At 38.0% G+C, this 13,273-nt stretch overlaps 4 non-coding genes across 4 annotated transcripts; 1 reads left to right on the top strand and 3 right to left on the bottom strand.

Annotated features, from left to right (window-relative positions):
• Window positions 1-342: 342 nt before the first annotated feature.
• Window positions 343-415, bottom strand: TRNAF-GAA (transfer RNA phenylalanine (anticodon GAA)). Its single transcript has one exon. It is a non-coding gene; the product is annotated as a tRNA-Phe (tRNA).
• A 1,987-nt stretch (window positions 416-2,402) lies between these two features.
• Window positions 2,403-2,475, top strand: TRNAT-UGU (transfer RNA threonine (anticodon UGU)). Its single transcript has one exon. It is a non-coding gene; the product is annotated as a tRNA-Thr (tRNA).
• A 1,287-nt stretch (window positions 2,476-3,762) lies between these two features.
• On the bottom strand, window positions 3,763-3,849 carry TRNAS-GGA (transfer RNA serine (anticodon GGA)). The gene has a single exon. It is a non-coding gene; the product is annotated as a tRNA-Ser (tRNA).
• Window positions 3,850-12,820: 8,971 nt separating this feature from the next.
• Window positions 12,821-12,891, bottom strand: TRNAG-GCC (transfer RNA glycine (anticodon GCC)). Its single transcript has one exon. It is a non-coding gene; the product is annotated as a tRNA-Gly (tRNA).
• Between the last annotated feature and the right edge of the window lie 382 nt (window positions 12,892-13,273).

Below are 13,273 nucleotides of genomic sequence, written 5' to 3'. Positions count from 1 at the left end.
CAGACTAGTCTTTTAGGGTTTTCGACCAACTAACTTCGACTTCGGATATGTATGAAGTATTAACATTCTTTTTGTGCGGGAAGAGATACAGTATGAACAAACAAACAAAAAAGAGGAGGGAACGGAATCCAATTATTTTCTTTACTCATATCTTTACCCATCTACTCGTTTTTTACCCATCTACAAGACGGAGGCGTCTATCTATACATCTAGATGTAGATGGATAAATATGTATTATGCTCTGGACTATTAACGCATATAATATTAAATAATATTAATATGGGTTCTGACTCTATTGATTTATTTGTATGAGTATCTTATCTATTCGATACATTAACCACGTGCCAGGAACCAGATTTGAACTGGTGACACGAGGATTTTCAGTCCTCTGCTCTACCAGCTGAGCTATCCCGACCATTCTCGATGCATGATCCTACTAAAAGAAAAAGAAAGCTTGGGCCTATGTCAATGAAAGGGACTCAAAAAGCATTAACTTACCTAAATAAAGTCGGTAATTTGTTGGATCTTCAAAAAGGAGACTTTGTAAATGTAAGTGTAAGAGTAATGATATGAACTGTGAAAGGTTCCGTAATGGAGATTCTTTGCCCATCCATATATGGATGGGCATTTGTACGTATATCATATCTATCACAGTGAGAAGAGAGAAAGATTTCTGGCCGGATCCATTTGTGAAAGAGTAGAGTAAGTGAAAAACATATCTAATTTTGAACCACTGATAAAAAAAAAAGAGGATAAATGCTTAGGGAGTCAAATAGGCCTTTTATTGGGGATAGAGGGACTTGAACCCTCACGATTTCTAAAGTCGACGGATTTTCCTCTTACTATAAATTTCATTGTTGTCAGTATTGACATGTAGAATGGGACTCTATCTTTATTCTCGTCTCACTCGATTAATCAATCCTTAAAAAGATCTATCAGACATCCTTAAAAAGATCTATCAGACTCTGGTGTGATAGTCGATTTGATCACTGACTATTCGATTCTTCCTTCTGCTTCTGAAATTATTATTCTGAAATTTTTAGAAAAAAAAAATATGGATTCGGGTCGTGATTAATCTTTGATATTTCAGTACGTATACGTACATATCTAGGGTCATCCCACTCTGGAGTTTCGATAGAAGGATTCTTCTACCAATGTAGTAAAGTCAACCCCATTCGTTAGAACAGCTTCCGTTGAGTCTCTGCACCTATCCTTTTTTTTTTCTGAAAACAGGATTTGGCTCAGGATTGCCCATTTTTAATTCCAGGGTTTCTCTGAATTTGGAAGTTACCACTTAGTAGGTTTCCATACCAAGGCTCAATCCAATCAAGTCCGTAGCGTCTACCAATTTCGCCATATCCCCCTCCCTCTTCCTTATGAGAAAGAAATCACATTGTGACCCCCCCTTCTTTTCTTTCATTTATCTTGGAGCCGTTGAATTCATTAGATACAGGCCCTTATTCCTATATCAAAGAGGTGTGTCCCTATTATATTTCTTGACCAGCTTCTTTCATCCCTATCGGAGTGGCGGGCCCATATTTGATATGATCCAATCAGAAATGATTCTATCATTGATGTATCCGCAATTCAATATGGATGGATATATCCCACGTCACATATATATATATGTCTTTACACCCCTTATTTTTTTAGCGCTATTTGGAATACTGGAACGGTCGATATTCATTCTTTTTTTATCGTCTTATCCCCTCCCTTTCCGAATGAAACCAGAGGAATGTCTCATTATGCTCTGGACTGCAGCCTTATCTTTATCTTATCCTTTCCTTTATCTTATCCTTTCCTTAGGAAGGATCTCCTATACTATAGGAATTCCTATAGTGTAAATAAATAGAATTTCTAAATTTCTATAACTATATATATAGAATATATAACTAAGCTAATTTTTATTTTTTAGTTTATTTTATTAAGATTAAGTAATTAATATTACTAATATTACATAATCATAATATAATCTAATTAATATTAATAATATAATATATTAATATTATATTATTATTTATTATTACATAACAACATTAATATTAATAATTACATTATTAATATTAATGTTGTCATAATTAATATTATATTCTATTTAATATTAATATTGTATTATTAATATAATATTGATATTGTATTTATATAATTGTATTTGTATTTATATAATTGTATTTATATATATATATATTATATATAATAATAATAATTAATAATAATTATAATAATAATAAAAACAAACTACTCTTTATTTATTTATTATAATTATATTAATTATTAATAATAGATATTAATAATAGATAAATAAATAGATAAATAAAATAAAAAAATAAATAAATAGCTAATTACTAATAGCTAAGTCCCAGTAGTTTCCCGAAATCCTATGCACTATTTCTGTTATGTGAGCCCGCTTAGCTCAGGGGTTAGAGCATCGCATTTGTAATGCGATGGTCATCGGTTCGATTCCGATAGCCGGCTTTTCCATTTATTCGATTTTTTCCATGATTGATATTGATATTGATAATGTCTCCTTGAGATCAAGAGAAATTGAAAAGACTTTTCAATTTTCTCCAAATGTCGGGTCAACATAGTATGTTACGGGAACTCCCAACTATGAATAAAAAAGAATAAAAAATGGATTGAAGCTGTTAGATCTCTACAGAACAAGAAAGGGATACTTAACTTCCTATATATAACTATATAAAATAATCTGGTTATTGAGACAATTCATCTCATTCTTCTTTATAGTATTTCAGCGAGTTTAGCTTCGTTTATCGTTTAGTTCAGTCTTAATTTTTTTATTCTGTGAAATCCAATTTCAATAAAATAAGGAGTCTTTATGTCTCGTTACCGAGGGCCTCGTTTCAAAAAAATACGCCGTCTGGGGGCTTTACCGGGACTCACTAGTAAAAGACCTAGATCCGGAAGTGATCTTAGAAACCAACCGCGTTCCGGGAAAAGATCTCAATATCGTATTCGTCTAGAAGAAAAACAAAAATTGCGTTTTCATTATGGTCTGACAGAGCGGCAATTGCTTAGATATGTTCGTATCGCTGGGAAAGCCAAAGGGTCAACAGGTCAAGTTTTACTACAACTACTTGAAATGCGTTTGGATAACATCCTTTTTCGATTGGGTATGGCTTCGACCATTCCTGGAGCTAGACAACTAGTTAACCATAGACATATTTTAGTTAATGGTCGTATAGTAGATATCCCAAGTTATCGGTGTAAACCCCGAGATATTATTACTACGAGAGATGAACAAAGATCCAGAGCTCTGATTCAAAATTATGTGGATTCATCTCCCCGCGAGGAATTGCCAAAACATTTGACTCTTGACTCATTCCAATATAAAGGAATAGTAAATCAAATAATAGATAGTAAATGGATCGGCTTAAAAATCAATGAATTACTAGTCGTGGAATATTATTCCCGTCAGACTTAAACTTAATTAAAATAAAATAATTAAGCTTTGGACAATACAATTTTGTCTACCCTGTTTCACCAAACAAAGTAAATAGAACTAAGTTAAGGGATTTAATCCGGATTTTCCCCCATTTTCGTATCCTTTTCGTATCCCAAGTGGATCCGCGGTCAGATTCTCATTCCTTGTCCACCCTTTCCGATCCGATATTTTATCTACCACAGTAATTGGCAATAGAGAATCACTAGAAAGCAAAGGCCCTACTCTTGGAATAATGGTATCCATTGTTATTTGATACATTGTGGTTGGTAACGTTGGTAAATTAGGTGTAGGTCAAGGTACGGAAAGAGAGGGATTCGAACCCTCGGTAAGCAAAAGCCTACATAGCAGTTCCAGTGCTACGCCTTGAACCACTCGGCCACCTTTCCCACAGAATCTTAGGATTATTGCCCGGAAACCCGGTGAATAGCGAGTCATTCATATTATTTTATTGAATTTTTTATTGCAATACAATAAAGGTACGACCGATCTATTATAAATCGAAAACTTTTCGTCAAACAAAGATCTTCCTTCGAGGCTCGAGGGATAAAAACACATTTTTTTTTATTTAATATTAACTTAATATTAAAAAAACTATCTATTCATCTTTGTCAAGACGACGACCCTCTCCATCTTATTCGGATATTTATACCGTATACCGGATTAAACAACCAATGAATTGGGACGAATCCACAAACTCTATACTATACTATAGTATTTTATACTATGGTTATATTTAGAGGTCCATAGGAATTAAAAAATTCCTTTCTAGTTTCAGATTTATCAACAACAACTCTTCTCATGAGCTATCCCATGGATCTATTATTCCCATGGATCTATTATAAATAAATTCATGGGTCGCCCTATGATTTTAATATTTCCATTGTATTGTTTTGTTTGTGGATACGCGCTATTCGCCCAAAATGGATGGGTTGGTTATTCTATTTTCATCATGGAATGCTTATTTGATTCTTTTGACTCTTTGGGTAATAATAAAAAAAAAAAAAACTCCTCGAGTTAGATCAGAATTTGTAGGAAAATTTCTTGGATTCCTTAACTTCGATAAAATAAAGAGTAAGAGTTCTGTTCATTGGTATACCACATTGGACTGAAATCCAATCTGATTCCAATATTTCCTATCTATCCCTGTCTTAAAAGGGGCAATTTTGAGGGTCTTTTTTTTTTTACAATTACTCTGTTTTTATGTGATTTCGTACTGTACAATTCCTTTGTTTATGGGAGCATTTTCCCTCGAGGGAGAGGATAATGAGAAGAATTATGGAATGGGTTGTAAACTATGCCTAGATCTCGGATAAGTGGAAATTTTCTTGATAAGACCTCCTCAATTGTAGCCAATATCTTATTACGAATAATTCCGATAACTTCAGGAGAAAAAGAGGCATTTACCTATTACAGAGATGGTGTGATTTGATTCGTTTTTTTTTTATTTATTTATTAATATTAAAATTTATATATATTCTAATTATATAATATAATTCTATTTATTTATATTTACTTATTATATTATATTATTATATATTGGATTTGACCTCTTTCAGTCTTATGAGAAGGGGACATGGTTCAGGACACAAAAAAAAAATTCTTTAAATAAACTTCCGCTTGGTGAAGGTGAAGTTTGGGGTAGTAGAGATCGAACAATTCCTTCTGTCGTGTATCCCCGATTGATGCAACCTCAGATGCTTCAATTATCGATTTTAGCATTGAGCGAAAGGTTACACCTATAGGTTCTGTATTGCAGGTTAATCCTACTCCACCAGTACCAATAGGCGGCGCATAGGGGAAGAAGCACTACACCTAGGAATCAACAACACGAAAACTTTGTTATATATTATACCCCTTTTCCTTATTGGGATCGGGACTAACAAGAATGGTTGGGACAACAAACATCCATCTCGTTTGTGCTTTGGATACCCGTATAACCATCGAAGATCGTTGAAGTGACTAATTCCTGCAAATCAAATAGAGGGCGTTGAGGACAAAGAAATTGTTGGAGTGAGCATTTCTATCTAGCATCAACACGTTTGGTGTTAAGAAAAAGACCTCCTACAGGAAGGCTGGCTAGAGATTTCTTGTAAAAACACTAGCCCCCATCAGTTCATAATGAAAATATTTCAATCTTTTTTGATTCCGATTCCATGGGTTATTCCCTTTATTACTATGCACAGAAGAGAAGGGAGGAGCCGTATGAGATGAAAGTCTCACGTACGGTTCTGAAACGGAGATTCTTTGAATAGAATGAACGACCGTAACGGATGTCAGCTCAATCCGAAGGAAATTATGCGGAAGCTTTACAAAATTATTATGAAGCTACGCGACTAGAAATTGATCCCTACGATCGAAGTTATATACTCTATAACATAGGCCTTATCCACACAAGCAACGGGGAACATACGAAGGCTTTGGAATATTATTTCCGGGCGCTAGAGCGAAACCCATTCTTACCACAAGCTTTTAATAATATGGCCGTGATCTGTCATTACGTGCGACTATCTCCACTATAGAAAGAAGGAAAGAAAGATCAAATACGCTAGTCAATACTAGAAAAAAAAAATAGGCTTTCTACATATGCATCGTCCAAAGCAACGATTTTTATCAGCTGTAGCAAAGAAAGACTTCATAGAGGCCAAAATATGAAGAAATAGGTATGGCCTATATACTAGATTCCATGGATAAAGGATCTAATTTAATTGATAGGGTAAGCGCCGTAAAGATCAATTAGAGAGGTTTTGGGGCCGATACAATAAGAACTGCTTACAGAACATATCATATCTTATGATATGAGATAAAAGTGAGGAATCAACTTATGTAATAGAGTCGATCTACTAAGGTATTGAGCAGCGGTGTAGCATCAGATCCCAAAGATAGTAAGTCCTTTCTTTCTTATGGAGGAAAGTCTTTTTCAAAGATTCTATATCAATATCAATTCCTATATGAAACCGAGATAGTTACCTTTCAGAAGATTCTAATGATAGAGGGGGTACGGTACCTATGCTTTATTTTTCTGAAGGTGGGAGAAAAGATAAAACGCATTTTTGATCAAAAAAAGAGTTTGAAACTCATGTAATTAACCTCTTCTGGTTAACCCGGGATAGATTTACGAGAAATCTCATTCAATTATAGATATGGTAGATTAAGATGGGACACCAAAAGACTTGACGGCGGAGCCGTATGAGGTAGGAAACTCTCAAGTACGGTTCTAAGGGAAGGAAATGACCCACCTATTCCGACCGGGGAGAACAGGCCATTCGACAGGGGGATTCTGAAATTGCGGAGGCTTGGTCTGATCAAGCTGCTGAATATTGGAAACAAGCAATATCGCTTACTCCAGGTAATTATATTGAAGCCCATAATTGGTTGAAGATCACAGGGCGGTTCGAATAAGAACACTCTTTTTTTTTTTAATTCAATTATCATGTTATGTTGGATCCATTAATCAAATAAAATGGATCGTTCCTCTGGGAAGAGCCAATCAAGGAATTTCATTATATCCCTTCTAAGATCGTTCTATTTCGTCTGGTACTTCCGAAGTATAAACCATATAGATACTGTACAGAATACATTCCATTCCTTTTTTCTATGCTAATAAAGCTATATCCTCGACTGACTAAATAGGGATATCGGGATGTCTCTTTTTTCTTTTTAATGACTAATGAATGATTCTTTGATTTGTAATAGAGTAATAAATACGTTCCATGTGAGATATATGTAAGATCTAAACTGAAGTGGATTCATCTAGGCATTTATACATTGAAATATGAATACATTGGATTGCACCAAAAATGGTTTTTGCGCCATGCCATGTGAGGAAGGGGCTTTATTATTAGATAAAGGTCCGTTGGGCGCCCCCCAGATATGTCATAATAGATCCGAACACTTGCCCCGGATTGACTTCCATATCATAATTGCTCTAGTAAATAACTAAAGAAAATAAATAGATGGGAGATAGGAAAGAAAGGAACTAATCACTAATCATAAATACCCATCTCTCAGAGGTTCACTAATTACTGACAGTTGGCGGGTCTCTTTGTATGTGTTGTCCGGAAAGAGGAGGACTCAATGATTATTCGTTCGCCGGAACCAGAAGTGAAGATTATGGTAGACAGGGATCCCGTAAAAACTTCTTTCGAGGAATGGGCCAAACCCGGTCATTTCTCAAGAACAATAGCTAAGGGCCCTGATACTACCACTTGGATCTGGAATCTACATGCTGATGCTCACGATTTCGATAGCCATACGAGTGATTTGGAGGAGATCTCTCGAAAAGTCTTTAGTGCTCATTTCGGTCAACTCTCCATCATCTTTCTTTGGCTGAGTGGCATGTATTTCCACGGTGCTCGTTTTTCCAATTATGAAGCATGGCTAAGCGATCCTACTCACATTGGACCCAGCGCCCAGGTGGTTTGGCCAATAGTGGGTCAAGAAATATTGAATGGTGATGTGGGCGGGGGTTTCCGAGGAATACAAATAACCTCTGGATTTTTTCAGATTTGGAGAGCGTCTGGAATAACTAGCGAATTACAACTCTATTGTACCGCAATTGGTGCATTGGTATTTGCAGCGTTAATGCTTTTTGCCGGTTGGTTCCATTATCACAAAGCTGCTCCTAAATTGGCTTGGTTCCAAGATGTAGAATCCATGTTAAATCACCACTTAGCGGGGTTACTAGGACTGGGGTCTCTTTCTTGGGCGGGACACCAAGTACATGTATCTTTGCCGATTAACCAATTTCTAGATGCCGGGGTAGATCCTAAGGAGATACCGCTTCCTCATGAATTTATCTTGAATCGGGATCTTTTGGCTCAACTTTATCCAAGTTTTGCTGAGGGAGCAACCCCATTTTTCACCTTGAATTGGTCAAAATACGCGGAATTTCTTACTTTTCGGGGAGGATTAGACCCAGTAACAGGGGGTCTATGGCTGACCGATATTGCACACCATCATTTAGCTATTGCAATTCTTTTCCTGATAGCTGGTCACATGTATAGGACTAACTGGGGCATTGGTCACGGTCTGAAAGATATTTTAGAGGCTCATAAAGGTCCATTTACAGGTCAGGGTCATAAAGGTCTCTATGAGATCCTAACAACGTCATGGCATGCTCAATTATCTCTTAACTTAGCTATGTTAGGCTCTTCAACCATTGTTGTAGCTCACCATATGTATTCCATGCCCCCCTATCCATACTTAGCTACTGACTATGGTACACAACTTTCGTTGTTCACACATCACATGTGGATTGGTGGGTTTCTCATAGTTGGTGCTGCTGCACACGCAGCCATTTTTATGGTAAGAGACTATGATCCAACTACTCGATACAACGATCTATTAGATCGTGTACTTAGGCACCGCGCCGCAATCATATCACATCTCAACTGGGCATGTATATTTCTAGGCTTTCACAGTTTTGGTTTGTATATTCATAATGATACCATGAGTGCTTTAGGGCGTCCCCAAGATATGTTTTCAGATACCGCTATACAATTACAACCCATCTTTGCTCAATGGGTACAAAACACCCATGCTTTAGCACCTAGTGCAACAGCTCCTGGTGCAACAACAAGCACCAGCTTGACTTGGGGGGGTAGTGATTTAGTGGCTGTAGGGGGCAAAGTCGCTTTGTTACCTATTCCATTAGGAACCGCAGATTTTTTGGTACATCACATTCATGCATTTACGATCCATGTGACTGTATTGATATTACTGAAAGGTGTTCTATTTGCTCGTAGCTCACGATTGATACCTGATAAAGCAAATCTTGGGTTTCGTTTCCCTTGTGACGGCCCCGGAAGAGGGGGAACATGCCAAGTATCCGCCTGGGATCATGTCTTCTTAGGCCTATTCTGGATGTACAATTCCATTTCGGTAGTGATATTCCACTTCAGTTGGAAAATGCAGTCAGATGTTTGGGGCAGTATAAGTGATCAAGGGGTGGTAACTCATATCACGGGGGGGAACTTTGCGCAAAGTTCCACTACTATTAATGGGTGGCTCCGGGATTTCTTATGGGCACAAGCATCTCAGGTAATTCAGTCTTATGGTTCCTCATTATCCGCATACGGCCTTTTTTTCCTAGGCGCTCATTTTGTCTGGGCGTTTAGTTTAATGTTTCTATTCAGCGGCCGTGGTTATTGGCAAGAACTCATTGAATCCATCGTTTGGGCTCATAACAAATTAAAAGTTGCTCCTGCTATTCAGCCTAGAGCCTTGAGCATTGTACAAGGACGCGCTGTAGGAGTAACCCATTACCTTCTGGGCGGAATTGCCACAACATGGGCATTCTTCTTAGCAAGAATTATTGCACTAGGATAATGGCTAGGAGGATTTGAAAGGCATTATGGCATTAAGATTTCCAAGGTTTAGCCAAGGCTTAGCTCAGGACCCCACTACTCGTCGTATTTGGTTTGGTATTGCTACCGCACATGATTTCGAGAGTCATGATGATATTACTGAGGGACGTCTTTATCAGAACATTTTTGCTTCTCACTTCGGGCAGTTAGCAATAATCTTTCTGTGGACTTCCGGAAATCTGTTTCATGTAGCTTGGCAAGGAAATTTTGAGTCATGGGTACAGGACCCTTTACATGTAAGACCAATTGCTCATGCAATTTGGGATCCTCATTTTGGTCAACCGGCGGTAGAAGCTTTTACTCGAGGGGGTGCTCTCGGCCCAGTGAATATCGCTTATTCCGGTGTTTATCAGTGGTGGTATACAATCGGCTTACGTACCAATGAGGATCTTTATACTGGAGCTCTTTTTCTATTATTTCTTTCTGCCATATCCTTAATAGCGGGTTGGTTACATCTACAGCCCAAGTGGAAACCAAGCGTTTCGTGGTTTAAAAATGCCGAATCTCGTCTCAATCATCATTTGTCAGGACTATTCGGAGTAAGTTCCTTGGCTTGGACAGGGCATTTAGTTCATGTCGCTATTCCCGGATCAAGGGGGCAGTACGTCAGATGGAATAATTTCTTAGATGTATTACCGTATCCCCAGGGGTTGGGCCCCCTTTTTACAGGTCAGTGGAATCTTTATGCCCAGAACCCCGATTCCAGTAGTCATTTATTCGGCACCTACGAAGGGGCGGGAACTGCCATTCTAACCCTTCTCGGGGGATTCCATCCACAAACACAAAGTTTATGGCTGACCGACATTGCCCATCATCATTTAGCTATTGCATTTATTTTTCTCGTTGCTGGCCATATGTATAGAACTAACTTCGGTATTGGGCATAGTATGAAAGATCTTTTAGAAGCACATATTCCTCCGGGAGGTCGATTGGGGCGTGGACATAAGGGTCTTTATGACACAATCAATAATTCGCTTCATTTTCAATTGGGTCTTGCCCTAGCCTCTTTAGGGGTTATTACCTCCTTGGTAGCTCAACACATGTACTCTTTACCCGCTTACGCATTTATAGCACAAGACTTTACTACTCAAGCTGCGTTATATACTCATCACCAATACATCGCAGGGTTCATCATGACAGGAGCCTTTGCTCATGGAGCTATATTCTTCATTCGAGATTACAATCCAGAACAGAATGAGGATAATGTATTGGCAAGAATGTTAGACCATAAAGAAGCTATCATATCTCATTTAAGTTGGGCCAGCCTGTTTCTGGGGTTTCATACTTTAGGACTCTATGTTCATAACGACGTCATGCTCGCTTTTGGTACTCCGGAGAAACAAATCTTGATTGAGCCTATATTTGCCCAATGGATACAATCTGCTCACGGTAAGACTTCATATGGGTTCGACGTACTCTTATCTTCAACGAATGGCCCAGCATTTAATGCTGGTCGAAGCATATGGTTACCTGGCTGGTTGAATGCCGTTAATGAGAATAGTAATTCACTATTCTTAACAATAGGTCCTGGAGACTTCTTGGTTCATCATGCGATTGCTCTAGGTTTGCATACAACTACATTGATTTTAGTAAAAGGTGCTTTAGACGCGCGCGGTTCCAAGTTAATGCCAGATAAAAAGGATTTCGGTTATAGTTTTCCTTGCGACGGCCCGGGACGAGGTGGTACTTGTGATATTTCGGCTTGGGACGCATTTTATTTGGCAGTTTTCTGGATGTTAAATACCATAGGATGGGTTACTTTTTATTGGCATTGGAAGCACATCACATTATGGCAAGGTAACGTTTCCCAATTTAACGAATCCTCCACTTATTTGATGGGATGGTTAAGAGATTATCTATGGTTAAACTCTTCACAACTTATCAATGGATATAACCCTTTTGGTACGAATAGTTTATCGGTCTGGGCATGGATGTTCCTATTTGGACATCTTGTTTGGGCGACTGGATTTATGTTCTTAATTTCCTGGCGTGGATATTGGCAGGAATTGATTGAAACTTTAGCATGGGCTCATGAACGCACACCTTTGGCTAATTTGATTCGATGGAGGGATAAACCAGTGGCTCTTTCCATTGTGCAAGCAAGATTGGTTGGATTAGCCCACTTTTCTGTAGGTTATATATTCACTTACGCAGCCTTCTTGATTGCCTCTACATCAGGCAAATTTGGTTAATTCATTTTTCTTGTAATGTGCTCCATCGGGAACAATCTCATTTGATTCGGTGGAGAAGGGGGACTACCACTACCCTCTTATATTTCTACATCTAGGATCCGACCCGTATCATTGATAATAAAATAGGAACTGAACAATTATGGCAAGGAAAAGTTTGATTCAAAGGGAGAATAAAAGGCGGAAATTAAAAGAGAAATATCATTTGATTCGCCGATCCCTAAAAAAAGAAATAAGCAAAGTTTCGTCGTTGAGTGACAAATGGCAAATTCATGGAAAATTGCAATCCCCGCCACGTAATAGTGCACCTATACGTCTTCATCGACGTTGCTTTTCGACCGGAAGGCCCAGAGGTAACTATCGGGACTTTGGGCTATCCGGGCACATACTTCGCGAAAGGGTTCATGCATGTTTGTTGCCGGGGGCAACGAGATCAAGTTGGTAAGGGTAAAAATACCCCTTCTTCATATTTCTATGGGTCTCTATGATCTATGATCATAGAGGGGCCCCTTTACCATTCTGTAGAAATGGGCTATTCTATTTATTATGGTAGAGGGGCAATCCTTCTTGGTCCATTAGTTCCCGGGTCTTTCGTGCGGGGTAGAGCAGTTTGGTAGCTCGCAAGGCTCATAACCTTGAAGTCACGGGTTCAAATCCTGTCTCCGCTACATTTTTAGACGTTAGGTGTAACTCCGTTAATTGTTTTGGGATAGTAGGAAAGAAGAGGGAAGTTAGAACCACTACACTATCGTGGTCAACTATACCGAATCATTTATCATATTATATTAGATTATTTTACCATGGGCGGATAGCGGGAATCGAACCCGCATCTTCTCCTTGGCAAAGAGAAATTTTACCATTCGACCATATCCGCATTTCTTCGTTCTGATATGAACATCATCATGTTCACACATATATGATATATCATATATATATATATATATATATATATGTGTGTCTGGATCATATTTGTACAGGGCTATATAATATATTATATTAGATTCCAATTATTTTATTTTAACATTAGATTATTCATTTTTCATTCAAGAAGTGACCCCTCTCCCTCCAACTTTTTCTTTCTTTTTTTTTTTGAGGGGGGGGGGGGCTCATATTGAATTTTAATGTGTCTCACAGTCCGAATTCCTTCGGGGGAGGGGTCACTTTTTTATTCTTGTACGAGGAGGTTCAAGATATTAGAGAATTAAGGATAGCTACTAGAAAGACCAATCCAATCCATAATGATGTACCTGAAAATA

Source organism: Aristolochia californica, unplaced genomic scaffold (genome assembly GCF_029961685.1).
Source record: "Aristolochia californica isolate CCGP_79_NKW_82.1479 unplaced genomic scaffold, dmAriCali1.0.hap1 SCAF_169, whole genome shotgun sequence".
Classification (NCBI taxonomy): domain Eukaryota; kingdom Viridiplantae; phylum Streptophyta; class Magnoliopsida; order Piperales; family Aristolochiaceae; genus Aristolochia; species Aristolochia californica.
Note: the sequence above shows the minus strand (reverse complement) of the source record. Positions and strands in the feature narration are given on the sequence as shown.